This window comes from Artemia sp. Qi Xiang Cuo, chromosome 6 (assembly GCF_049724085.1).
Source record: "Artemia sp. Qi Xiang Cuo chromosome 6, ASM4972408v1, whole genome shotgun sequence".
Taxonomy (NCBI): domain Eukaryota; kingdom Metazoa; phylum Arthropoda; class Branchiopoda; order Anostraca; family Artemiidae; genus Artemia; species Artemia sp. Qi Xiang Cuo.
In genome coordinates, this window is record NC_142799.1 from 61,569,376 (window position 1) to 61,596,454 (window position 27,079).

A 27,079-nucleotide genomic window follows, 5' to 3' on the forward strand; every position below is an offset into this window, starting at 1 on the left:
GTTACATTCTCTTGATTTTTCAAAGTTCATTTTGAATTTCTTTCATTGAAATGCAAGAGTTGGAATATTTCAGTAGTGTTTTGTCATGGTTTACCATCTCACAGTTATATTCTCTTGATTTTTCAAAGTTCATTTTGGATTTCTTTCATTGAAATTCAAGAGTTGCAATATTTCCGTAGTGTTTTGTTGTGGTTTACCTTAACAGAGCTACATTCTCTTAATTTTTCAAAGTTCATTTTGAATTTCTTTCGGTGAAATGCAAGAGTTGGAATATTTCAATAGTGTTTTGATATGGTTTACCTTGTCACAGTTACATTCTCTTAATTTTTCAAAGTTCATTTTGAACTTCTTTCATTGAAATGCAAGAGTTGGAATATTTCACTAGTGTTTTTTCATGGTTTACCCTATCACAGTTACATTCTCTTGATTTTTCAAAGTTCATTTTGAATTTCTTTCGTTGAAATGCAAGAGTTGGAATATTTCAGTAGCGTTTTGTTGCGGTTTACCGTGTCACAGTTATATTCTCTGAATTTTTCAAAGTTCATTTTGAATTTTTTTCGATGAAACGAAAGAGTTGGAATATTTCAATAGTGTTTTGTCATGGTTTACCTTGTCAGACTTACATTCTCTTAATTTTTCAAAGTTCATTTTGGTTTTATTTCGGTGAAATACAAGAGTTGGAATATTTCAGTAGTGTTTTGTCATGGTTTACCTTGTCACAGATACATTCTCTTGATTTTCCAAAGTTCATTTTGAATTTGATTCGTTGAAAAGCAAGAGTTGGAATATTCCAGTAGTGTTTTGTCGTGGTTTACCTTGTCACAGTTACACTCTCTTGATTTTTCAAAGTTCATTTTGGATTTCTTTCGATGAAATGCAAGAGTTGGAATATTTCAATAGTGTTTTGTCGTGGTTTACCTAGTCACAGTTACACTTTCTTAATTTTTGAAAGTTCATTTTGAATTTCTTTCATTGAAATGCAAGAGTTGGAATATTTTAGTAGTGTTTTGTCATGGCTTACCTTGTCACAGTTAAATTTTCTTGATTTTTCAAAGTTCATTTTGAATTTCTTTGATTGAAATGCAAGAGTTAGAATATTTCAGTAGTGTGTTGTCATGGTTTACCTTGTCACAGTTACATTCTCTTAATTTTTCAAACTTCATTTTGGATTTCTTTCATTGAAATGCAAGAGTTGGAATATTTCAGTAGTGTTTTGTCATGGCTTACCTTATCACAGTTACATTCTTTGGATTTTTAAAAGTTCATTTGAATTTCTTTCATTGAAATGCAAGAGTTGGAATATTTCAGTAGTGTTTTGTCGTGGTTTGCCTTGTCACAGTTACATTCTCTTGATTTTTCAAAGTTCACTTTTGGATTTCTTTCGTTGAAATACAAGAGTTGGAATATTTCAGTAGTGTTTTGTTGTGGTTTACCATGTCACAGTTACATTGTCTTGATTTTTCAAAGTTTATTTTGGATTTCTTTCGTGAAATGCACGAGTTGGAATATTTCAGTAGTGTTTTGTCGTGGTTTACCATGTCAAAGTTACATTCTCTTAATTTTTCAAAGTTCATTTTGGATTTCTTTCATTGAAAAGCAAGAGTTGGAATATTTCAGTAGTGTTTCGTCGTGGTTTACTTTGTCACAGTTACATTCTCTTGATTTTTCAAAGTTCATTTTGAATTTCTTTCGTTGAAATATGTTTTGTTGTGCTTTACCTTGACACAGTTACATTTTCTTGATTTTTGTTAGGTTAGGTTAGGCTAGATCAAGTTAGGTTAGGTTAAGTTAGGTTAGGTTAGGTTAGCCTATGTACGCGCGCGTACGTAGGCTAACCTAACCTAACCTAACTTGATCTAGCCTGACCTAAACTAACCTAACAAAAATCAAGAAAATGTAACTGTGTCAAGGTAAAGCACAACAAAACATATTTCAACGAAAGAAATCCACAATGAACTTTGAAAAATCAAGAGAATGTAACTGTGACAAAGTAAACCACGACAAAACATGACTGAAATATTCCAACTCTTGCTTTTCAACGAAAGAAATCGAAAATGAACTTTGAAAAATTAAGAGAATGTAACTTTGACATGGTAAACCACGACAAAACACTAGTGAAATATTCCAACTCTTGCATTTCAACGAAAGAAATCCAAAATGAACTTTGAAAAATCAAGAGAATGTAAGTGTGACAAGGTAAACCACGACAAAACACTACTGAAATATTCCAACTCTTGCATTTCAACGAAAGAAATTCAAGATGAACTTAGAAAAATCAAGAGAATGTATATGTGACAAGGTAAACCATGACAAAACCTACTGAAATATTCCAACTCTTGCATTTCAATAAAAGAAATCCAAAATGAACTTTGAAAAATTAAGAGAATGTAACTGTGACAAGGTAAACCACGACAAAACACTACTGAAATATTCCAACTCTTGCATTTCAATGAAAGAAATTCAAAATGAACTTTGAAAAATCAAGAGAATGTAACTGTGACAAGGTAAGCCATGACAAAACACTACTGAAATATTCCAACTCTTGCATTTCAACGAAAGAAATTCAAAATGATCTTTGAAAAATTAAGAAAATGTAACTGTGACTAGGGAAACCACGACAAAACACTATTGAAATATTCCAACTCTTGCATTTCATCGAAAGAAATCCAAAATAAACTTTGAAAAATCAAGAGAATGTAACTGTGACAAGGTAAACCACGACAAAACACCAATGAAATATTCCAACTCTTGCATTTCAACGAATGAAATTCAAAATGAACTTTGGGAAATCAAGAGAATGTATTTGTGACAAGGTAAACCATGACAAAACACTACTGAAATATTCCAACTCTTGCATTTCACCGAAATAAAACCAAAATGAACTTTGAAAAATTAAGAATATGTAAGTTTGACAAGGTAAACCATGACAAAACACTATTTAAATATTCCAACTCTCTCGTTTAATGGAAAGAAATTTAAAATGAACATAGAAAAATCAAGAAAATGTAACTCCGAAAAGGTAAACACAAAAAAACACTAGTGAAATATTCCAACTCTTGCATTTCAATGATTGAAATTCAAAATGAACTTTGAAAAATAAAGAGAATGTAACTTTGACAAGTTAAACCACATCAAAACACTGCTGAAATATTCCAACTCTTGTATCTCACCGAAAGAAATTCAAAATGAATTTTGAAAAATCAAGGGAATGTAGCTCTGTTATGTTAAACCACAACAAAACACTACGGAAATATTGCAACTCTTGAATTTCAATGAAAGAAATCCAAAATGAACTTAGATAAATCAAGAGAATACAACTGTGACATGGTAAACCATGACAAAACACTACTGAAATAATCCAACTCTTGCATTTCAATGAAAGAAATTCAAAATGAACTTTGAAAAACCAAGAGAATGTAACTGTGAGAAGGTAAACCACGACAAAACACTACTGAAATATTCCAACTCTCGCATTTCAACGAAAGAAATTCAAATTAATTTTGAAAAATTAAGAGAATGTAACTGTGACAAGGTAAAGCACAACAAAACGCTACTGAAATAATCCAACTCTTGCATTACAATGTAAGAAATTCAAATGAACTATGAAAAATCAAAAAAATGTAACTGTGACAAGGTAAACCACGACAAAACACTACTGATATATTCCAACTCTTGCATTTCAATGAAAGAAATTTGAAAAGAACTTTGAAAAATCAAGAGAATGTAACTCTGACAATGTAAAGCACAACAAAACACTACTGAAATATTCCAACTCTTGCATTTCAACGAATGAAATTCAAAATGAACTTTGAAAAATTAAGAGAATATAACTGTGACATGGTAAACTAAAACAAAGACTACTGAAATATTTGAACTCGTGCATTTCACGAAAGAAATCCAAAATGAACTTTGAAAAATTAAGAGAATGTAACTGTGACAAGGAAAACCACGACAAAACAATGCTGAAATACTCCAACTCGTGCATTTCACGAAAGAAATCCAAAATGAACTTTGAAAAATCAAGAGAATGCAACTGTGACAAGGTAAACCACAACAAAACACTACTGAAATACTCCAACTCTTGCATTTTAACGAAAGAAATTCGAAATAAACTTTGAAAAATTAAGAGAATGTAATTGTGACAATGTAAAGCACAACAAAACAATACTGAAATATTCAAACTCTTGCATTTCAACGAAATAAATTCAAAATGAACTTTGAAAAATTAAGAGAACGTAACTGTGACAATGTAAACCACAACAAAACACTACTGAAATATTCGAACTCGTGCATTTCACGAAAGAAATCCAAAATGAACTTTGAAAAATTAAGAGAATGTAACTGTGACAAGGTAAACCACGACATAACACTACTAAAATATTCCAGCTCTTACATTTCAATGAAAGAAATTCAAAATGAACTTTGGAAAATTAAGAGAATGTAACTGTGAAACGGTAAACAGCAGCAAAACACTACTGAAATAATCCAACTCTTGAATTACAATTTAATAAATTCAAATAAACTTTGAAACATCAAAAGAATGTAACTGTGACAAGGTAAACCACGACAAAACACTACTGAAATTTTTCAACTCTTGCATTTCCAAGGAAGAAATACGAAATGGACTATGAAAAATTAAGAGAATGTAACTGTGACAATGTAAAGCACAACAAAACATTACTGAAATTTTTCAACTCTTGTATTTCAACGAAATAAAATTCAAAATGAACTTTAAAAAATTAAGAGAATGTAACTGTGACAAGGTAAACTACAACAAAACACTACTGAAATATTCGAACTCGTGCATTTCATGAATGAAATCCAAAATGAACTTTAAAAAATTAAGAGAATGCAATTCCGACATGGTAAACCATGACTAAACAATACTAAAATATTCCAATTATCACATTTCAAAGATATAAATCCACAACAAACTTTGAAAAATCAAGAGAATTTAACTATGACATGGTAAACCACGACAAAATACTACTGAAATAATCCAACTCATGCATTTCAACGAAAGAAATTCAAAATGAACTTTGAAACATCAAGAGAATGTATCTGTGACAAGGTAAACCATGACAATAACCTACTGAAATATTCCAACTCTTGCATTTCAATGAAAGAAATTCAAAATGAACTTTGAAAAATCAAGAGAATGTAACTGTGACAAGGTAAACCATGACAAAACACTACTGAAATATTCCAACTCTTGTATTTCAATGAAAGAAATTCAAAATGAACTTTTAAAAATCAAGAGAATGTATCTTTGACAAGGTAAACTACGACAAAACACTATTGAAATATTCCAACTCTTGCATTTCATCGAAAGAAATCCAAAATGAACTTTGAAAAATCAAGAGAGTGTAACTGTGACAAGGTAAACCACGATAAAACACTACTGAAAAATTCCAACTCTTGCATTTCAACGAATGAAATTCAAAATGAACTTTGGAAAATCAAGAGAATGTATCTGTGACAAGGTAAACCATGACAAAACACTACTGAAATATTCCAACTCTTGAATTTCACCGAAATAAAACCAAACTGAACATTGAAAAATTAAGAGAATGTAAGTCTGACAATGGTAAACCATGACAAAACACTATTGAAATATTCCAACTCTTTCATTTCAATGAAAAAAATCAAAATGAACTTTGAAAAATCAAGAGAATGTAGCTGCTGACAATGGTAAACCACGACAAAACACTACTGAAATATTCCAACTCTTGCATATCAGTTAATGAAACCCAAAATGAACTTTGAAAAATCATTAGAACTTAATCGCGAAAATGCAAACCTACACAACACACTCCTGAAAAATACAACAACGCACATTTGAGTAGCATAAATTCAAAAATGAAAGTTGAGCAAACAAAAGACATTAGATACGACAAGGGCAACAATAGCCAAAGACTACTGAAATATTGCAACTCTCGCATTTCAACGAAAGAAATTCAAAATGAACTTTGAAAAATCAAGAGAATGTAACAGTGACAAGGTAAACCACGACAAAACACTACTGAAATGTTCCAACTCATGCATTTCAATGAAAGAAATTCAAAATGAACTTTGAAAAATCGAGAGAATGTAACTGTGACAAGGTAAACCACAACAAAACACTACTGAAATATTCCAACTCTTGCATTTCAATGAATGAAATTCAAAATGAACTTTGAAAAATCAAGAAAATGTAACTGTGACAAGGTAAACTACAACAAAACACTACTGAAATATTCCAATTCTTGCATTTCAACGAAAGAAATTCAAAATAAACTTTGAAAAATCAAGAGAATGTAACTGTGACAAGGTAAACCATGACAAAACACTGCTGAAATAATCCAACTCTTGCATTTCAATGAAAAAAATTCAAAATGAACTTTCAAAAATTGAGAGAATGTAACTGTGACAAGATAAACCACAACAAAACACTACTGAAATATTCCAACTCTTGCATTTCAATGAAAAAATTCAAAATGAACTTTCAAAAATTAAGAAAATGTAACTGTGACACGATAAACCACAACAAAACACTACTGAAATATTCCAACTCTTGCATTTCAAAGAAAAAAATTCAAAATGAACTTTGAAAAATCACGAGAATGTAACTGTGACAATGTAAACCACGACAAAACACTACTGAAATGTTCCAACTCATGCATTTCAATGAAATAAATTAAAATTAACTTGGAAAAATCAATAAAATGTAACTGCGACAAGTTAAACCACAACAAAACACTACTTAAATAGTCCACCTCATGCATTTCAACGAATGAAATACAAAATGAACTTTGAAAAATAAAGAAAATGAAAATGCGACAAGGTCCACTACAACAAAACACTACTGAAATATTCTAACTCTTGCATTTCAATGAAAGAAATCCACAATAAACTTTGAAAATCAAGAAAATGTAACTCTGACACGATGAACCACAACAAAACACTACTGAAATATTCCAACTCTTGCATTTCAACGAAAGAAATTCAAAATGAACTTTGAAAAATCACGAGAATGTAACTGTGACAAGGTAAACCACGACAAAACACTACTGAATTGTTCCAACTCATTCATTCCAAGGAAATATATTCAAAATGAACTTTGAAAAATCAAGAAAATGTAACTGTGACAAGGTAAACCACAACAAAACACTACTGAAATATTCCAACTCTTGCATTTCAACGAATGAAATTCAAAATGAACCTTGAAAAATCAAGAAAATGTAACTGCGACAAGGTAAACTACAACAAAACACTACTGAAATATTCCAACTCTTGCATTTCAATGAAAGAAATCCGCAATGAACGTTGAAAATCAGGAGAATGTAAATGCAACAAGGTAAACCATGACAAAACACTACTGAAATAATCAAACTCTTGCATTTCAACGAATGAAATTCAAAATGAACTTTGAAAAATCAAGAAAATGTAATTGCGACAAGGTAAACTACAACAAAACACTACTGAAATATTCCAACTCTTGCATTTCAATGAAAGAAATCCGCAATGAACGTTGAAAATCAGGAGAATGTAAATGCAACAAGGTAAACCATGACAAAACACTACTGAAATAATCCAACTCTTGCATTTCAATGAAAGAAATCCACAATGATCTTTGAAAATCAAGAGAATGTAAATGTGACAAGGTAAACCACGACAAAACACTACTGAAATAATCCAACTCTTGCATTTCAATGAAAGAAATTCAAAATGAACTTTGAAAAATCAAGAAAATGTAACTGTGACAAGGTAAACCACAACAAAACACTAGTGAAATATTCCAACTCTTGCATTTCAATTAAAGAAATTCAAAATGAAATTTGAAAAATTAAGAGAATCTAACTGTGACATGGTAAATCATGACAAAACACTACTGAAATATTCCAACTCTTGAATTTAATCGAAAGAAATTCAAAATGAACTTTGAAAAATCAAGAGAATGTAACTGTGAAATGGTAAACCACGACAAAACACTACTGAAATAATCCTACTCTTGCATTTCAATGACAGAAATTCAAAATGAACTTTGAAAATTTAAGAGAATGTAACTGCGACATGGTAAATCACGACAAAACACTACTGAAATATTCCAACTCTTGCATTTCAATGAAAGAAATTCAAAATGAACTTTGAAAAATTAAGAGAATGTAACTCGGACTAGGTAAACTACGACAAAACAGTATTGAAATATTCCAACTCTTGCATTTCAACGAAAGAAATTAAAAATGAACGTTGAAAAATCAAGAGAATGTAACTGTGACAAGGTAAACTACAACAAAGCACTACTGAAATATTCCAACTCTTGCATTTCAACGATAGAAAGTCAAAAGAACTTTGAATAATCATGAGAATGTAACTATGACAAGGTAAACCATGAAAATACACTATTGAAATATTCAAACTCTTACATTTCAACGAAAGAAATTCAAAATGAACTTTGAAAAATTAAGAGAATGTAACTGTGACAATGTAAAGCACAACAAAACACTACTGAAATATTCCAACTCTTGCATTTCAACGAAAGAAATTCAAAATGAACATTAAAAAACTAAGAGAATGTAACTGTGACAAGGTAAACCACAACAAAACACTACTGAAATATTCCAACTCTTGCATTTCAACGAAAGAAATTCAAAATGAACATTAAAAAAATAAGAGAATGTAACTGTGACAAGGTAAACCACAACAAAACACTACTGAAATATTCCAACTCTTGCATTTCAACGAAAGAAATTCAAAATGAACTTTGAAAAATAAAGAGAATGTAACTGCGACAAGGTGAACCACGACAAAACACTACTGAAATAATCCAACTCTTGCATTTCAATGAATGAAATTCAAAATTAACTTTGAAAAATCAAGAAAATGTAACTGTGACAAGGTAAACCACAACAAAACACTACTGAAATATTCCAACTCTTTGCATTTCAATGAAAAAAAAATCAAAATTAACTTTCAAAAATTAAGAGAATGTAACTGTGACAAGGTAAACCACGACAAAACACTACTGAAATGTTCCAACTCATGCATTTCAATGAAAGAAATACAAAATGAACTTTGAAAAATCAAGAGAATGTAACTGTGACAAGAAAAACCACAACAAAACACTACTGAAATATTCCAACTCTTGCATTTCAATGAATGAAATTCAAAATTAACTTCGAAAAATCAAGAAAATGTAACTGTGACAAGGTAAACAACAACAAAACACTACTGAAATATTCCAACTCTTGCATTTCAACGAAAGAAATTCAAAATAAACTTTGAAAAATCAAGAGAATGTAACTGTGACAAGGTAAACCATGACAAAACACTACTGAAATAATCCAACTCTTGCATTTCAATGAAAAAAATTCAAAATGAACTTTCAAAAATCGAGAGAATGTAACTGTGACACGATAAACTACAACAAAACACTACTGAAATATTCCAACTCTTGCATTTCAATGAAAAAAATTCAAAATGAACTTTCAAAAATCGAGAGAATGTAACTGTGACACGATAAACCACAACAAAACAGGTAAACCATATCAAAACACTACTGAAATATTCCAACTCTTGCATTTCAACGAAAGAAATTTAAAATGAACTTTGAAAAATCACGAGAATGTAACTGCGACAAGGTAAACTACAACAAAACACTACTGAAATATTCCAACTCTTGCATTTCAATGAAAGAAATCCGCAATGAACGTTGAAAATCAAGAGAATGTAACTGCGACAAGGTAAACCATGACAAAACACTACTGAAATAATCCAACTCTTGTATTTCAACGAATGAAATTCAAAATGAACTTTGAAAAATCAAGAAAATGTAATTGCGACAAGGTAAACTACAACAAAACACTACTGAAATTTTCCAACTCTTGCATTTCAATGAAAGAAATCCGCAATGAACGTCGAAAATCAGGAGAATGTAAATGCGACAAGGTAAACCATGACATAACACCACTGAAAGAATCCAACTCTTGCATTTCAATGAAAGAAATCCACAATGAACTTTGAAAATCAAGAGAATGTAACCGTGACAAGGTACACCACGACAAAACACTACTGAAATAATCCAACTCTTGCATTTCAATGAAATAAATTCAAAATGAACTTTGAAAAATCAAGAAAATGTAACTGTGACAAGGTCAACCACAACAAAACAATACTGAAATATTCCAACTCTTGCATTTCAACGAAAGACATTCAAAATGAACTTTTAAAAATCAAGAGAATCTAACTGCGCCATGGTAAATCATGACAAAACACTACTGAAATATTCCAACTCTTGCATTTCAACGAAAGAAATCCATAATGAACTTTGAAAAAATCAAGAGAATGTAACTGTGAAATGGTAAACCACGACAAAACACTACTGAAATAATCCAACTCTTGCATTTCAATGAAAGAAATTCAAAATGAACTTTGAAAAATTAAGAGAATGTAACTTTGATATGGTAAACCACGACGATACACTACTGAAATAATCCAACTCTTGCATTTCAATGAAAGAAATTCAAATGAACTTTGAAAAATCAAGAGAATGAAAGTATGACAGGGTAAACCACGACAAAACACTACTGAATTATTCCAACTCTTGCATTTCAAGAGAATGTAACTGCGACAAGGTAAAACATGACAAAACACGACTGAAATATTCCAACTCTTGTATTTCAACGAATGAAATTCAAAATGAACTTTGAAAAATCAAGAAAATGTAACTGCGACAAGGTAAACTACAACAAAACACTACTGAAATATTCCAACTTGCATTTCAATGAAAGAAATCCACAATGAAAGTTGAAAATCAGGAGAATGTAAATGCGATAAGGTAAACCCTGACAAAACACTACTGAAATAATCCAACTCTTGCATTTCAATGAAAGAAATCCACAATAAACTTTGAAAAATTAAGAGAATGTAACTGCGATATGGAAAACCACGACAAAACACTACTGAAATAATCCAACTCTTGCATTTCAATGAAAGAAATTCAAAATGAACTTTGACAAATCAAGAAAATGTAACTGTGACAAGGTAAACCACAACAAAACACTAGTGAAATATTCCAACTCTTGCATTTCAATGGAAGAAATTCAAATTGAACTTTGAAAAATTAAGAGAATCTAACTGCGACATGGTAAATCATGACAAAACACTACTGAAATATTCCAACTCTTGCATTTCAACGAAAGAAATCCAAAATGGACTTTGAAAAATCAAGAGAATGTAACTGTGAAATGGTAAACCACGACAAAACACTACTGAAATAATCCAACTCTTGCATTTCAATGAAAGAAAATCAAAATGAACTTTGAAAAATTAGGAGAATGTAACTGCGATATGGTAAACCACGTCGAAACACTACTGAAATATTCCAACTCTTGCATTTTAATGAAAGGAATTCAAATGAACTTTGAAAAATCAAGAGAATGAAAGTGTGACAGGGTAAACCACGACAAAACACTACTGAATTATTCCAACTCTTGCATTTCAACGAAAGAAATCCAAAATTAACTTTGAAAAATCACGAGAATGTAGCTGTGACAAGGTAAACCACAATAAAATAACACCAACGTAATTCAACTCTTCCATTCCAATGAAAAAAATTAAAATTAACTTTTAAACATCAAGAGAATGTAACTGGGACACGATAAACCACAGCAAAACACTACTGAAATATTCCTACTCATGCATTTCAATGAACGAAATTCAAAATTAACTTTGAAAAATCACGAGAATGTAACTGTGACAAGGTAAACCACGACGAAACAGTACTGAAATTTTACAACTCATGCATTTCAATGAAAGAAATTCAAAATGAACTTTGAAAAATCAAGAAAATGTAACAGTGACAAGGTAAACCACAACAAAACACTACTGAAATATTGCAACTCTTGCATTTCGACGAATGAAATACAAAAGTAACTTTTAAAAATCAAGAAAATGTAACTGCGACACGGTAAACTACAAAAAAACACTACTGAAATATTCCAACTGTTGCATTTAGATGAAAGGAATCGGCAATGAACGTTGAAAATCAAGAGAACGTAACTAAAACAGTTTAAACAATGACAAAACAACTACTGAAATAACCTTACTCTTGCATGTTTATGATAGAAACCCATAATAAGCTTTGAAAATCAAGTGAATGTAAATGTGACACGATAAACCATGACAAACCACTACTGAAATATTCCAACTCTTGCATTTTAACGAAAGAAATCCAAACTGAACTTTCAAAAATTAAGAGAATGTAACTGTGTCACGATAAACCATGACAAAACACTAATGTTGTGAAGGGGGAGTCAAAAGTTGGGGGGTGGTGCCCTTTTGTGTCCCAAAATGCACAAATTAAAAAATATTAAAAATGGGGGCTCAGGGGCCTTTGGGGTGCCGGGGGCCCTTAGGGGTGCCGGGGGGCCTTTGGGGGGCGGGGGGACCTTGGGGAGCCCGGGGGACATTGGGGAGCCGGGGGGACATTGGGAGACGGCGGGCTGCGTGGGGGGTGGGGGTAGGGGTTGGAGAGCCATGTGGGATTGGGTTAGGGACCTCACGACAATTTTCAATTCGGACTTTTGTATTATAACGGCCGCAGAGTTTCACCCTCAAATCCTCTTCTAAAACATCTTCTAAAATCATCGTTTAAAATGTCTCTAACTGTTTCGCCGAAATAATTCCTTAAAACGTCTAAAACGGTTTCGCCCAAATAACCCCTAAACGGAATTTCTGCGTGTTCCTTTGTTTTTGGCATCCCTGCGCTGTCACATTTGAAATTACTAAGAAACCCTTTCCCGCGTTAATCTCTTCATCTCTGAGATCAAAACATTCACCCGGAAATAATTCTCCTGGAAGAACTCAAAAGACATTAATAAACTTTACCCGGAGACAATTCTCCTTGGAAATACATCAAAGACAATAATAAACTTTGCCCGGAGACATTTCTCGGAAACGTGTTCTCCCGTGGGATTCCATGCCCATATCTGTTGTGGGATCGGGACTGACAGAACGGGTGTTCTCCCTAGGGACTCTATGCCCATATATGGTGTGGGCTTGGGAGTTATCGGGTCATTTCTACTGGTATCCAAATATGGAAAGCCCTGGAAATATATTTTCAATAGTTCGAAATTAATTTTCTATCTTAGGTTTAATATTTGATAATTTTTCTATGTTTGAAAATATTTGGCCTTCCATGGGCAAAAATTGTCACTTTGCGAAAATGAAATGGCAGAATATGGCACTTTTCTGCTGCACGATTTATTTTTCTGCTTAATAGGACACTAGAACTTTAAATTTCCCTTACAATGACTGCGTTTCTCTTCTTATGTGACCGCTGGCTCAATACCATAAAGCTAAGAAAAAAAACAACAGAAATCATGCATTCAGAATCAACCTTCTTAGGAATAATGCAAAATTTTGTGTCTTTTTAAATAGGAACTCGAAACCGCTACTCTAAAGGTTTTCACACATGTGTAGCTTTAACATATATGTGGCTTAATTTTTATCCAAATCGCATCCCTTTTTGGTGATACTTACCCTTTTGTGAAGTTTCACCAGTTTTTAAGCTAATACAATTAATTTCTGTAATTTCTGATTCACACATATAGAATTAAAAATTACCATAGATGAAAAAACAAATCTTTGTAAGCGTGCATATGTACTGTAAACACAAATATTTTATTTAGGGCTAGGGTTCCTACTGACAAGGATTTTTCTCTTCTGGATGTTGTATCAGGACTAGGTCTTTTCCGTCCCCACTTGCCGTTCTGAATTTCGGATATTGCTCTGTACTTTCTATGCTGACAAAGTTCCTACTGACAAGGGTTGCTCTATATTTTTAATTTTATCTGCCTGTTTCACTGGCATGAGTGGTTTGATTATTTTATACAATCTAGAAAAAAAGTCAATATGGTTTAAGAGCAAAAAAGTACTCCTAGGTCTAACTTTCACTCCAATAAATCGAGGCTCAAAAGTTAAAAAAAAACAGCTTATAAACTTGAATAGACTAATATTTGGACCACCTGTCTAAGAACTTCTTACTTCTGTAGATCCAAACCAGAATCCATGGAAAGGAACGTTAAAGTCTCCTTACTTTTTATCTTCCATTTACTTTCTTGTTTGTTCGTAGGAACTCATGTGAATTTTCCACCTACTTTGTCACAAAGCCTAAAACGTATTTAAAGTTTCTTATTCTCGTGTCCCACTACCTTAGTAAAAGCTTACAGCATTGCTTGAGAAATGCCACTCGTTATGGTCATTGTATATTATCATTTTTGTGCAAGAGTCTGAAAGTCTTTTATTTTAGCAGCTGAGATTTTCGTTGCTTTGATTCGAGCTTTCTAACAATTTCCTTATAAATATTGTGTCACTTTCATTTTTTCTTGTAGGTCTTAAATTGGTCAAAACTTTTAAGCGAAAAAGCAAATCAAAAATATTAGCTTCTTATGTTTCACAACTTAAGTTAAAGCTTATATTTCACAACTCAAGCTATATATTTCATATCCCAAGCTCTTCTAAAACTTTCCACAGACGCATATTATGTCACTTTCATTTTTCTTGCAAGGCTAACAATGGCCAAAAAATTAAAATAAAATAAAATCAAGAAGTGCTAAAATCAGCAAATAATAACTTCCTGAGTTAACTTATTATATTAAGCATTGACTTAGCTCACTAAGTAGTAACTCAGCATTTCAGTTCTTCTCTATCTTTTTTTTTGGTATTAATACAATTTATGGTCAATACATGTGCTTTTTTGTAAGTGCTTGAAAGTCTTCTGAATTAGTATGATGTTGTTTTTGTGGTCTTCGAAGTGACTTTTTAGAATAATTCTAGTGCTAAGTTTATGTCGATATTTCTTTTCTACACGTTTTAGAAATAAAAAGTATATTTGTTTAATGTTGAATGTCCTGCAATTCTAGTGAAAACTAAAGACACTATTCAAAAATTCTATTTATTGTCAGTGCAAATCCTTGTTTCATGGTCTCTGCGTTAATTCAGACTTAGTAGAGAGTAATATGTTATCCATGTGTTATTTTTTACTTTGTTAGCAGTTCCATAAAAGACGGATGATCCCGTGTAAGGGCTTTTTTGATCGAACATTCTTAAAATTTAATGCCTCTTGTAAGTAAGAAACTGACCAAGAAGCAATCCTGATCTTTCATCGCTTTTTTTTGTAATTTTCCCAATGTTTAAACAGAGTATTTCTCACCGAGAAAAAGGGACCTTCGGTACTGGGGTGGTGCGTGTCGGATAAAAATTTGAACAAAAATGGTCTAAAGATACAAATATGTGCTTCTAGAGGGGACGTAACAAATTAAGTCCCTGAACATGGGTAAGAAGTAATTTAGATAGGAAATTTAAAACGAAGGCATCTCATATAAACTTTAATAGAAATTTTGGCATGTTATATCATTTTAAAACAAGTATAACACGAGTATTCTGGTTTGTGTAATTGCAAGGCCCTAAATTTGTAATGCAATATATCCTTTGATTAAGGTATGATTAAAAATCTTCTTCTAAAAAGAGGTTTATCAAAGAAAAGTAAAATTCTATATTAAACCAAAAACAAGCAGAAATAAAGCCACAAAAAATTTCAAACTTAAAACAAACAGAGATTACTATACAGTAATAAATGAGACCAAAAACAAAACAAGATATAAAAAAGAATAATAAATTCAAATTTAAGCAGTAAGAAACAACTACAAGCAGGTCTTGAGCTATTACCCCTTAAAAGGGATGTCTAGCCTCCTAAAGGCTAGAGTGTGATTTTCGCTTTACTGAAAACAAAATATATTTTAAATGTTTTCACTTAAATGAAATCACTAAATAAAAACTACCAAGACTTCGATGAATCAATATAATTGTATGTTAAACAGTCACCCTATTTTCATTAGATCTTTTCACTAATCTTGATAGTTATGTTTATTCTCTTCTTTTTTTATGTTGTTACGAATAAAAATAATTGCTGTTGGAAATACATCTCATTCTTGATGAAGTGCAAATGACATTCTAGTCTTTTAGAGGTGTTGAGAGAAATGAAAGAGGGTATGTAGCATCATTTTATTTTCAAACCTTGAGTGGCACTTACTTGTACTTTCAGCAGGACCAGATGTCTTCCGCATAACTAACTATATAAAATTAAAATCTTTCACATGAATTAGTTTCGCAGATAAACTTAAATATAAATTGTGTATATGCCATCCCTTTCTTTGTCCCTGTTCCTTTGTTTATCTATTTCATTTTATTTTATTCGTCTGAACAACTTCTAATAAAATTATATAAGGAGTCGAATCTAAGCCCCTAAAAGTTCACAAACCTATAAGCTATATATCAAAGTCTAAGGTCTTTAAAAGGTTTACACTACAAAATGAGTTAAGTGACATTTATATATTTTTGACAAATAATTCCTTTTAGCTCTTTAGAAAAAAAGGTACATTGACCATCCAGCAAGAATTTCTTAAAATATCCGATTCTAAATTACGACCAGCAGATATAACTCAAAGTCTCGTTGGTTCTGCTATAGTCTCTTCTTGGAGAGTTGTTTCATTTAAGTTGAGTAGATGTTTTCGAAGTTGTGGTCTTCCAAGCTCTTTGTATATTTGCTTTAGTTTTTTTCCTGTGTTTCTGAACGGTAAAGAAACTGATGGTAGGAAATGTAGCACAAAAAAAGCAAATTGATGAAAACGTCTTTTTTCAAGTTAATTTGAAAAAAAATTAAAAGTCAAATTGTTCTTTTCAAAATTCTCTACAAGTCCATGATAAAATTATTAAAGTTGAATGTTCCGTTTTCTTAGACAAACTGAAATATAATTTGTATCATAAAGCTTAATTCAGGAAGCCTGGTAAAAAAAAGAAGCAGCAATCACAGATTATAGTAGTAGAAAGGGGGTGCCAGTCGTGACCCTACACCATATATGGGCATAGAGTCCCTAGAGAGAACACTTGTGCTGTCAGTTCGTGACCCCACACCATATATGAGCATGTTTTTATGGTTTTTGTCACTGAGAATGAAAAAAACAGGATTTTTCTCACTTGAAAAAACAGGATTTGTCTCACTTTTATGGATGTTTCTTGGATGGTTATGAGTGTTAGTTAATTTATTTTTTGTTTTTCTTGGATGTCAACAGAAATTTATGTCTGTTTTATGGTTTTTTTCGCTGAGAATGAAAAAAACAGGATTTTTCTCACTTTGATGGATGTTTCATGGATGGTTATGAGTGTTGGTCAATTTATTTGTTGTTTTTCATGGATGTCAACAGCAATTTATGGATGTTTTTATGGTTTTTCTCACTGAGAATGAAACAACAGGATTTTTCTCACTTTGATGTATTTTCAAGGTCGATTTATTTGTTGTTTCCAAGTGTATTGTCTCCGGGGCGAAGTTTGCACATGCGCATTAACGCTAGGGAGAATGTTTTGATCCAGGAATAGGAAACAGGAAGTACATACATCCTTCTAAAACAACTAGAGAGTCGGTTACATATCCTTATAAGCCAATAAGAGGGCGGGTTAAATATTATCGGTGGCGGATTCCCGAGAATATAAGGAAAGGATTTTTGCGATAGTTTTTATTATTCTGTGAATAGAATTCAAAGGAGTGAGAAGAACAGTTTGACTTTACTCATTTGGATATACATTTGTGTTGATGATCACGAGTGGAATGTTTACCCTATTAGAAGTTGATAGTGGAGTTGGTAGCAATAATACAAGAGCACCAAACATTGTGGTGGAAATCACGAAAGGATTACGGCTTTGTCTGGCATGAGATGAAGTATATGCAAGATATGTGATATCCTTGAGCAAATTTAAAATGGAGGATCAATTATGTTTTTCTGCTAAAGTTGATATAGCACATGTGAATAGACTTCAATGTGCTTTAAGTGCATTAGTGAAACATATTGAAGATAATAAATTCTATCGTTAATTGTGCATGCATAGTATTATTGTTGTTGTAATTATTCAATAAAATTGTTTTGAAATCGAAAATGTTCCCTTTCTTTTCTGGTTAGGTTAGATTGCTAGGGCTAACGATTCATGGTCAGTCTAGAGTCAGCAGTCAGAGTGAAAGGATTGAACAATGAATAAATTTTAGAAAGAGAGAATAGGATCGAATCTAGTGTTAATAGAAACAAATTTTATTTTGTATGACGGTTTTCTTGAGTTATCTCTTCGACAAAACAAATTCCGTCGTGAAACATATGAAAACATTATGAGTAGTGATTCTCTCTCATTGGACTATTGTATGAATCTTCGTCGATGTGACTGAAATGCTTATACTCAATTTATTGATATACTAATTGGAACAAAGCAGAATAATATCGTGGATACACTTTTGAAAACATTGCCAATGGATTCAATGTAGATGGCTCCCCCAACCATTCGAAAGAGGTGACGTCACAGAGTTACTCCTCCACCCTGAATTTATCTGTCGGCAGGGACGATCAATTTCGTTTTAGCTGTGAGAGAGTCAAGTGACATTGGAAACCAAAAAAAAAGTTCTATCCAAGTCCATTGTGCATGTAAACTCTTGGCAGTTGGATTCAATGTGAGAATTGTACAATTATTGATGACTATAGTGAAAAGTGCAAATTATGTAATCCTTGTAAATTAAATAGAGGCTAAGCAGTACAAATTAAAGGATGTAGTTCATGTCTTGAGGAGATTTGTGACTCTCACCCTAGAGGACATCTGTGCTCCAATTGTCACTATGATAAATGTGATCAGTGGGAGAATACTCACCCCGCTAGGATTGGAAAGAATCCCAAGCGTGATTTTAGTTTATTTCCACGAGATTGGTATCGTCGTGGATTTCAATTATTCTGGGAGGAGAAGCCATTTCTACGAGTCAACTGTTGGGGTAACAAGACAATTTGGTTTCTACGTCATCGCTGTGTCGACACTGCCTATTATGACTATAAACCAAGTGATTTTTATTTGGCAGTTACCGAATGTGATTCACCATTTGAAAACACTGTATGTGATATTGCTGCAAATAGTCAGATTGAAACACGTGAATTTCATAATATGAATGCAAATAGTATCATTGACTACACAAAGAGATATGACAAGAGTGAAGTTACATTATACTGTAGAAAATATGACCCTGACTTTGCAGTCAATCAAGATCAATATACAGTGAATCCAAATGATTTACCGGCATTAGTGGTTCACGACAGTTGCCTATACATCGAAGAAGAAGAAATCTAAAGTGAAGATTTAAAGACATTTTTGTATATATATGCATTTTATTAATAAACAAATTTACAAACATTTTTTAAGTACTTTACTCTTAGGGCACTGAAATCAATACTGTACAGGTCTGAGAGGATATTTTCCACTAGAAAGTCGTTCAGACGTGGATTTTTAACATATATGTTGAGAAACTGCTCGTAAGTATAGCCGCGACATCGGAACATAAAATATAGTAGTGCATGGAAGCCACAGCTTTTAGTCGTCAGATCCTGCACCATCCTCCGATTTTGAATAATAGTTTTTCCACTGCTCTCAATATAGTTCTTGATGTGTGGTGTGTAAAATGTTTAGGATAGACCAAGATGATCAAAAATTCAATTGTCGTATTCGTTTTTCGAAAAATGCACAGCAATGACCCATCAGCACAGTCGACGGATTACTATTAACAATAATTAAGGTATTGTTGCCACTTTGAATTTTTCCAAAAAAGTCCGAGGGCAGACAATAGGAATCGTACTGGGACATGTAGGGATCCGTATTAAATATATTGATTATTTGACTGGTCTTCATGGCGCAAAGTCTAGTAGAACACTGCCTTCGGGAGTGATTTCCCAATAGGTTTCATATTGATTTAGTGAGATTAGTGCAATACTCTCAGCCAATGGGTCAGCAAATGTACACTCTAAACGCACACTCCCCGTACGTACTATACTCATATCCTGCGTGGCAGACAAATCTAGTACAATGATACCATGTGTTTTAGCAAACATATCTTCGGTTATACCATTTTCAAATAGTTGCGAATCATGATCTAGGGTTTGCATGGTCAACTCATACAATGTTCTATAAGATTTATCAAAAGATAGATTGTAGAGTGGGATGCCGTTTACTTTGCACACAAGAGATGAAAGTCCAAACATCTCGAATTTATGTGGGCATCCAGTCCACGATCCTATTGCACTAGCGCTTTTGACAAATGCCAAAGCGAGCTTTGACGGAATTTCAACATTGATATAAGATGAATCGGTGAAGGTGCGTGACCCCATGGCAATATGACGCTGATTGGTGATTGTATGAGGAACGATTAGTTTAATGTTATTTCCATTGCCTTAAAGATTTTACACTGCCAAAGCAACAGAGTTCATGGCTTGTTGTTTGCGCACATGAAGTATTGCCGATGTTAGGGAGAGATTTACATCAGGATTGGCAGCAAGTTCTTTTCTTAATATGAAATTGGATGGTGCAAGCGTTAGTTTTATATCCACTTTAACATTGGGTGGTAGCCATTGGGGTATATTAAATATTTCATGATATGTTTTTCCAACTAGATGTAATTCACTAGTTGTAGCATTTTTAATTGCGTCTGTACTATCAGTATTAGTAATATATTCATATCCATTGGAGGTGCCTCTCAATTCCTTGTATGACTTGGGTGTCATCAGTATTAATTGCATAAAGCTTGTATAATTTGAGAGATTGTTGCTTATGCTCATCAGCGTGCCATTGATGTAGAAACTGATTTGACTGAATGAATTATGTAAAATACAATTTTCATAGGTTGATTTATTGGCACGAATTGGTACTGTATTATCGGATATTCGGACTTTTCTTTGTAAATTCCAAAAATGTCGAACATACTTACGGGAATTAGCTTTCATTGGAATGAATTTTAAAGTGGATATTATTGGAGAGGGGTTCTTGAGGATAAAATTGCTCATAGTATCCATGCTTGACACTCACATCAACGTTTTCAGCATTGAATAGATTCAATGAGGCGGTGCTTGAAGGTTGAGAATCTTAATGGGGTAAGTAGAACATCTTAGGAAAATAGATCTAGTTTCTATATAACAATTCTCATCCTGGGGATTCTTCTTCTACTAGTGCTTACAGTACGTGTCGGCTTTTTCCTTCTTTTCTTTGACAGGGGTGATGTCTTTCGTTTACGACCTGTGTAGAGACTGATGAGTGATGCATTCTTTCTCGACCTTTTTAAACCTTTACCATTTTGTTCTAATTTCTGGCCAAGGGTTCGTACAGTGGACCTAAGATTTTTCGTAGAACTTTTATTAAAATCCTTGCCAGACCCCCAATCGCATAGTGTAGAGGATGCAAAATCTGTCACAGCCGGTACAAGATATTTTCTAGCCAGTGGTAGTGAAGAGCGAAACAGCTTAGCAAACCAACTGCCGAGACCATAGCAAGACATTGACGAGCGACCATTTTAATAGTCCATTCCATTGCCCCGTTGTCTTCGGCCTAGAGTGTTAACATAGTAGTTAATATCAAGACAAGTGAATATCCCTTTTCTATTAGACATCTTGTTGTTGTTGAAGGATGGGACGAAAATGGGTTGTAATCACAGCCAAACCTTTCCAAATTGCTATGGGATCACCTAGTTCAGTTCTTAGTGTTAACTGACAGAGTTCCAAATAGGAAGCGTCTACGGGGATATACTGATAATGCTTTATATTATAGTGATGAATATGTTCTCGATGGGTTTTTCGTTCGAGAACTCGTAGGTGGGGAAAATTTGAGTTACCAACACGAAATGTTTCCACAAATGAGACGTAGTGAAATACACAAGTGTCCGTCGAGAAGGCAGACAGGCATTTAGCAAAAATGAAATCAGTGTTTCCGGCACTTTTACCGTTGAGTATATTGGGTTTAAAGCCAAGAACATCCTTTAGATTATCATTTAGAATAACCCTTTCATTGGTAATAGGTTACCTAATGTATATCTTGCCCTCCTCCTTTGAATAGTTGAAATGAAAAACTCCTTTTTTACAAGTGGAAATTCTTTTATTAGAAGGACGACATAAATCATTCATACAGGTGAGTTCCTCGTAGGGTAATTCAATATATGGATAATCCATCCAATTGATCTTTTGAATTTGTTCTTGATCACTTGAGGATGATGGTGGTGGCCAATCATAGGGTCTAATTTTGATTTCATATTTACGATCTTTTCTCAGGATGTCGTAGGTATTATTGAGAATACAGTCGAAAAGAGCCACTTCATGCTTTCCATTGTCGTCAAATTTGATGGTGGGGAGAGTTTCATCCAAAAATCATTTGTTCTATTCAGGTCATTGTAAGGAGGATCAGATATATTGGACATGAAGGACACACAGAAACCGTAGGGAATAGTTTATGTTTTTAGTACTGGCCAAAGAATCGAAATCAGAATTTTATTCTAGCCAATGCAAAAGCACCTGTTTCTTGTTCTTATAAGTACGACTCTCAGATATATTTTCTATTTGAAAAATCGCATAAGTGTTCCTTTCTTACAACAGTTCATATCCATGGGAAACACTGATAATTTCATCATCTTTGGTGTCTCGCAGTCGATATGTTGTGGGTTCGGTGTCCAGGATTTTGGACACTTGGACCGAAAATGGACCAAAAAAAATGATTTGGCCTTCAAAAGGCCTAGATGCGTTAGTCCTACACCTATTTGTGGTAATTTTTGTTCTTTATAAGTCTAAATGGTTAATCATACTAATTTATGTTAGTTATGGGTCTCATTCATTCATTGACAGTAATTTATATACGTTTTAAGTTTGAATTATTGAAGAATTTATATCTGCTCGTCATTGTTTTATGTAGCTTATAACTTTTCTATGAACAACTTAATTTTTAGAAAATTTTTCCTTAATTTATTTATTTTAACTTTTAATTGAAATAGATTTTCAATTGGCGAATAAAAGGAATGTTTTTGAAGTTTTTTGTTTGGTTTTCTGCTTAAGAATAAAAATTTGGACAAATATTTTGCTACAAAAGTTTTTAATATTTTAAAATTACAGGTATATGGGAAGGCAGAATACATTCTCTTGATTTTTCAAAGTTCATTTTTGGATTTCTATCGTTGAATTGCAAGAGTTGGAATATTTCAGTAGTTTTAGTTGTGCTTTACCTTGTCAAAGTTACATTCTCTTGATTTTTCAAAGTTCATTTTGAATTTCTTTCATTGAAATGCAAGAGTTGGAATATTTCAGTAGTGTTTTGTCATGGTTTACCATGTCACAGTTACATTCTCTTGATTTTTCAAAGTTCATTTTGGATTTCTTTCGTTGAAAACCAAGAGTTAGAATATTTCAGTAGTGTTTTGTCATGGTTTACCATGTCAGAGTTACATTCTCTTGATGTTTCAAAGTTCATTTTGAATTTCTTTCGTTGAAATGCCAGAGATGGAATATTTCAGTAGTGTTTTGTTGTGGTTTACCTTGTCACAGTTACATTCTCATGATTTTTCAAAGTTCATTTTGAATTTCTTTCATTGAAATGCAAGAGTTGGATTATCTCAGTAGTGTTTTGTTGTGGTTTACCTTGTCACATTTACATTCTCTTGATTTTTCAAAGTCCATTTTGAATTTCTTTCGTTGAAATGCAAGAGTTTTAATATTTCACTAGTGTCTTGTCGTGGTTTACCTTGTCACAGCTACATTCTCTTAATTTTTCAAAGCTCATTTTGAATTTCTTTCGTTGAAATGCAAGAGTTGAAATATTTTAGTAGTGTCTTGTCGTGGTTTACCTTGTCACAGTTACATTCTCTTGTTTTTTCAAAGATCATTTTGGATTTCTTTAATTGAAATGCAAGAGTTGTAATATTTTAGTAGTGTCTTGTCGTGGTTTACCTTGTCACCGTTACATTCTCTTGTTTTTTCAAAGATCATTTTGGATTTCTTTCGTTGAAATGCAAGAGTTGGAATATTTCAGTAGTGTTTTTGTCGTGGTTTACCTTGTCACTGTTACATTCTCTTGATTTTTCAAAGTTCATTTTGAATTTCTTTAATTGAAATGCAAGAGTTGGAATATTTTAGTAGTGTCTTGTCATGGTTTACCTTGTCACAGTTACATTCTCTTGATTTTTCAAAGATCATTTTGGATTTCTTTCATTGAAATGCAAGAGTTGGAATATTTCAGTAGTGTTTTCTCGTGGTTTACCTTGTCACTGATACATTCTCATGATGTTTCAAAGTTCATTTTGAATTTGTTTCGTGAAATGCAAGAGTTGAAATATTTCTGTAGTGTTTTGTCGTGGTTTACCAGGTCACTGCTACATTCTCTTGATTTTTTCAGAGTTCATTTTGAATTTCTTTCATTAAAATACAAGAGTTGGAATATTTCAGTAGTGTTTTGTCGTGGTTTACCTTGTCAAAGTTACATTCTCTTGATTTTTCAAAGTTCATTTTGGATTTGTTTCCTTGAAATGCAAGAGTTGGAATATTTCAGTAGTGTTTTGTCGTGGTTTACCTTGTCACAGCTACAATCTCTTGATTTTTCAAAGTTCATTTTGGGTTTCTTTCATTGAAATACAAGAGTTGGAATATCTCAGTAGTGTTTTGTTATGGTTTACCTTGTCACAGTTACATTCTCTTGATTTTTCAAAAGTTCAGTTTGAATTTCTTTCATTGAAATGCAAGAGTTGGAATATTTCAGTAGTGTTTTGTTGTGGTTTACCTAGTCACTGTTACATTCTTTTGATTTTTCAAAGTTCATTTTGGATTTTTTTCATTGAAATGCAAGAGTTGGAATATTTCAATAGTTTTGATTAAGTTAGTTTAGGTTAAGTTAAGTTAGCCTACGTACGCGCGCGTACGTAGGCTAGCCTAACCTAACTTAACCTAACCTAACCTAACTTAATCAAAACACTACTGAAATATTCCAACTCTTGCATTTCAAAAAAAGAAATCCAAAATGAACTTTGAAAAATCAAGAGACTGTAAAAGTGACTAGGTAAACTACAACAAAACACTACTGAAATATTCCAGCTCTTGCATTTCAATGAAAGAAATTCAAAATGAACTTTTGAAAAATCAAGAGAATGTAACTGTGACAAGGTAAACCATGACAAAACACTACTGAAATATTCCAACTCTTGCATTTCAACGAAAGAAATCCAAAGTGAACTGAAAAATCAAGATAATGTAACTGTGACAAGGTAAACCATAACAAAACACTACTGAAATATTCCAACTCTTGTATTTCAATGAAAGAAACCCAAAATGAACTTTGAAAAATCAAGAGAATGTAACTGAGACAAGGTAAACCATGACAAAAAACTACTGAAATATTCCAACTCATGCATTTCAATGAAAGAAATCCAAAATGAACTTTGAAAAATCAAGAGAATGTAACTGTGACAAGCTAAACCACGACAAAACACTACTAAAATATTCCAACCCTTGCATTTCAAAAAAGAAATTCAAAATGAACTTTGAAAAATCAAGAGAATGTAACTGTGACATGGTAAACCACCACAAAACACTACTGAAATATTCCAACTCTTGCATTTTACGAAAGAAATCCAAAATGAACTTTGAAAAATCAAGAGAATGTAACTGTGACAAGGTAAAGCACAACAAAACACATTTCAACGAAAGAAATCCACAATGAACTTTGAAAAATCAAGAGAATGTAACTGTGACACGGTAAACCCCGACAAAACTCTACTGAAATATTCCAACTCTTGCATTTCAACAAAGGAAATTCAAGATGAACTTTGAAAAATCAAGAGAATGTCACTGTGACTAGGTAAACCACGACAAAACACTACTGAAATATTCCAACTCTTGCATTTCATTAAAGAAATTCAAAATGAACTTTGAAAAATCAAGAGAATGTAACAGTGACAAGGTAAACCACGACAAAAACACTACTGAAAATTCCAACTCTTGCATTTCAACGAAAGAAATCCAAAATGATCTTTTAAAAAATCAAGAGAATGTAACTGTGACAAGGTAAACCACGACAAGACACTACTAAAATATTCAAACTCTTGCATTTCAATGAAAGAAATTCAAAATGAACTTTGAAAAATCAAGAGAAAGTAACTGTGATAAGGTAAAGCACAACAAAACACTACTGAAATATTCCAACTCTTGCATTTCAACGAAAGAAACTCAAAATGAACTGTTAAAAATTAAGAGAATGTAACTGTGACAAGATATACCACAACAAGACACTACTGAAATATTCCAACTCTTGCATTTCAACGAAAGAAATTCAAAATGAACTTTGAAAAATCAAGAGAATGTAACAGTGACAAGGAAAAGCACAACAAAACACTACTGAAATATTCCAACTCTTGCATTTCAACAAAAGAAATTCAAAATGAACTTTGAAAAATTAAGAGAATGTAACTGTGACAAGGTAAACCATGATAAAACACTACTGAAATATTCCAACTCTTGTATTTCAACGAAAGAAATACAAAATGAACTTTGAAAAATGAAGAGAATGTAAGTGTGACAAGGTAAACCACGACAAAACACTACTGAAATAATCCAACTCTTGCATTTCAATGAAAGAAATTCAAACTGAACTTTGAGAAATCATGAGAATATAACTGTGACAAGGTAAACCACGACAAAACACTACTGAAATAATCCAACTCTTGCATTTCAATGAAAGAAATTCAAAATGAACTTTGGAAAATTAAGAGAATGTAACTGTGATAAAGTAAACCACAACAAAACACTACTGAAATATTCCAACTCTTGCATTTCAACGAAAAAAATTCAAATGAACTTTGAAAAATCAAGAGAATGTAACTGTGACATGGTAAACCATGACAAAACACTACTGAAATATTCCAACTCTTGCATTTCAACGAATGAAATTCCAAAATTGAACTTTGAAAAATCTAGAGAATGTAACTGTGACATGGTAAACCACAATAAGACACTACTGAATTATCCCAACTCTTGCATTTTAATGAAATAAATTCAAAATGAACTTTGAAAAATCAAGAGAATGTAACTGTGACAAGGTAAACCATGACAAAACACTACTGAAATATTCCAACTCTTGCATTTCAACGAGAGAAATTCAAAATTAACTTTGAAAAATCAAGAGAATGTAACTGTGACAAGGCAAACCATAAGAAAACACTACTGAAATA